Source organism: Alosa sapidissima, chromosome 21, assembly GCF_018492685.1.
Source record: "Alosa sapidissima isolate fAloSap1 chromosome 21, fAloSap1.pri, whole genome shotgun sequence".
In the NCBI taxonomy this organism is placed as follows: Eukaryota; Metazoa; Chordata; class Actinopteri; order Clupeiformes; family Clupeidae; genus Alosa; species Alosa sapidissima.
In genome coordinates this window covers 6,504,098-6,506,597 of record NC_055977.1, presented here as the reverse complement: position 1 = coordinate 6,506,597, position 2,500 = coordinate 6,504,098, and the positions used below count along the sequence as shown (strand labels likewise).

Genomic DNA, 2,500 nt, shown 5'->3' with positions numbered 1-2,500 from the left:
GGTTAACATGACCCCTGGAGGTCATCCTAGGCCCTACGGTTCTCAAGATATTCACAGAAAACTGTGTCTGCCCTACCCTCCTTTCGGGGGGTCCAGTCCAGCGGGGGGGCTACAGATCAAAACGAAAAACGATGGTTCCATACTATCCATGTGGGGTTACATGCCCACCAAGTTTCGTGTACCCCGGTCTTTCAGTGTCCCGGGAATCCTTGATGGAAATTTGGACATGCGAAAAAGAAAAAAAAAAAAAAAATCTGACTAAACCTATATGACCGCCGCTTCGCTGCGCGGCGGTCATAATTACTCTTAATAAGTAAATAAATAACAACACATGCATACGTTTATTAATATGACCTTTAGTCATAGATATTGACTTTGTCCTTTTATTATGTCCATTACGGAACATTTCAGAGATGTAGTATGTATGGCATTTGATGTGTGACACACCAAAGAATTATGGACTTATAATTATGGATTGTATCCACATCTCATATTTGCAACACTCATGAGAAATCTCAGCTGAGAGCAGCTTCTCTCTTATGATTAAAATCACACAAACCCAAGAGGAGGTTATTGAAGTTTACAGAGCTGTTCTTCGATCTGATTCTTCTGCTCATTTCATTCCAGAAGACGCAGGCAATCATTTTACCCAGTTTTACACGTTTGTTTGTGTCCTAAATCAACAATGGTCACGGGACATTCAACTGAATTAATCTCCCGCAAGCTAAAAGTTTCTAATAGAGTATTTTCCTAATTAAAAGTTAATCTTCTAAAATATAGCTGTGCTCTTAAATAGGGGGTTACAGCTCTGCATTGTGGACTTCAGCAGTCACACACACTGTATTTATAAATGTTTTCTCTTGTAAATTTCCAAACATTTAATGTTGGGGTTTCAAATGGATGTTGATATGTGGGTAAGTTGGAAGGATGTGGCTACCACGACTACTCCAGAAGTGAAAACGACACATTGTGACAGGGCTGTATTAATTTTCCAAATATATGAAACAAAAACTGTCATAAAATCGACGACTTAATAACAGAGAAGGGAATTTTGTATAGGGCCTACTTTTGGGATACATGCTTTAGATGATATTCAAACAGTCACTGCTCTCTGTCGAGAGAGAAAAAAAAGTTAAGTCGGTGTGCTGTAGCCCTCTGACGTACAGTCTTAACCACCCCTTCCCGAAAAAACAAGTGATGAAAAACGAGTGATGAAAAAGAACAGAAATACTGTTTTTTTTCCCTCTTCCCCTTTGAGGAATAATTTGTCTGCGCTGACAACACGACCCACAGGACCACTTCCTGTGCGCTCGGGTTTCAGGCTGTGCATCACAGAATCAGAACAGATACAGATAGATCGGACCGGGCCAAGCCAAACAACACTCCCCGGCCAGAATCCCGGACGGCCAACGCGGACATGCATAGTCATATTTCTGCGCACATCAATTTTAATAAATCCTAGAGTGCCTAATATTTGTGTGTGTGTGTGTGTTTGAGAGAGAGAGAGAGAGAGTGGATATTTTGGTTCCCTTGCGCAACAATGCATCACCATCATGATATGCGACCCCCTAATAAGTTGCAATGAGGCGTTTTTGACACGTTCCCAACGCAGCCTGACAAGCACCCGATGATGGAGGTCATAGTTTACGTTCTCCATGCGAGGACCCTTCCCCCACTTCCTGTCTGCCCTCATGGAAGCCTGCTCAGATTCTGAGAGGAAGGTGGAGGAGCAGGAAGAGGAGGAGGAGGGTAATAGATGGTGGGGTTGGGGTGGGTGGGGTGGGGTTGGGGTGGGGTGGAGAGTATAGGTTAAGATGGGTGGGTGGGAGGGGGTGGGGGCTTTGAGCAGCGGCAGCAGTGGGCATCATAAAGATGGCATTTGTTCTATGACCTGCCTGAAACCTTGTGTGATTAAGCGAGTGTGTGTGTGTGTGTGTGTGGTGTGTGTGTGTGTGTGTTCGTGTGAGACTGACAGCTCTCAGCAGGCAGCAGGATGTCGAGTGGCAGAGGGATGGAGGTGGCGGGTGTGTGTTTGTGTAAGCGCGAGGGCACAGCAGGAGAGAGGGGTGAGTGGGGGTGGAGGAAGAAACTGAGGAGACGGAGGAGGTGGGAGGAGGTGGGGGGAGGTGGGAGGAGGTGGGGGGAGGTGGGGGGTTCTTCTTTAAACGAATCCCAAGAAAAGGGAGCTGCGTGCTGAGGGAATCTCCAGCTGATGGCTGCGGCGTGGGAAATGTTTCGTTTGGACGGACCCCGAGGCTGTCGGTCGTCTGGCTTTTTTGCTTCTATTTCATTTTTTTGACCCCTACCCCCCCCCCCCTCCTCCGCCGTGCTTGTGTGTCTGAGAGAATAAGAGCAAGCTGTAATTTACAGTGACATCATAAAAAAGAAAGGAGGACATCAGGGAGGGAGGACAACGTATGTCTCAAGACGACGTCTCTCGCGTTGTCCATGGACATGGATTCCAGAGCACACGCCTGCCCACAGGTCCACGAAGTGACCG

At 46.7% G+C, this 2,500-nt stretch overlaps 1 protein-coding gene across 1 annotated transcript in view; it reads left to right on the top strand.

Annotated features, from left to right (window-relative positions):
- LOC121696136 (histone deacetylase 9-B) overlaps positions 1-2,500 on the top strand; it is a 51,823-nt gene that overhangs the window by 25,086 nt on the left and 24,237 nt on the right. The window lies entirely within an intron of this gene.